Genomic DNA, 461 nt, shown 5'->3' on the forward strand with positions numbered 1-461 from the left:
AAAGGGAATGTCTTGGACCGTACCTAAATGGTGGGGCCGAGGCTTCTTAGGTCCGTCCAGTCTTTCTCCGTTGTGAATTAATCATGATTAAAAGACTATGAAGATTGTATTGCATCAAATAGGACTGCACTGGATTACCCTGATTGTACTGGTCTGGTATGGTTGGCTTTCTTATCCTAAGGATGTAGGTAACACAACTTCCTAGCCTATGTGTCGTCATTTCACTCTGTCTAAATTACTGTGGTTTTGGTTCAACCTTGACGAAGCGGGACGTAGCCCGGTAGAATCGGGCTCGTCTTGACTACATTTCAAATACCCTGTCCGAGGTTATACTGAGCTAACCCTAACACAGGTTTATCTGTGTCCCTTGGTAAGTCAGGCAATGGTTTAACTTAGCTCAGTTTCACAAACCCTAAATTGTAGCCATCTTAAATGCTCGGCTTCATTTGGCTTGTACTAAT

Source organism: Cyclopterus lumpus, chromosome 6, assembly GCF_009769545.1.
Source record: "Cyclopterus lumpus isolate fCycLum1 chromosome 6, fCycLum1.pri, whole genome shotgun sequence".
NCBI lineage: Eukaryota > Metazoa > Chordata > Actinopteri > Perciformes > Cyclopteridae > Cyclopterus > Cyclopterus lumpus.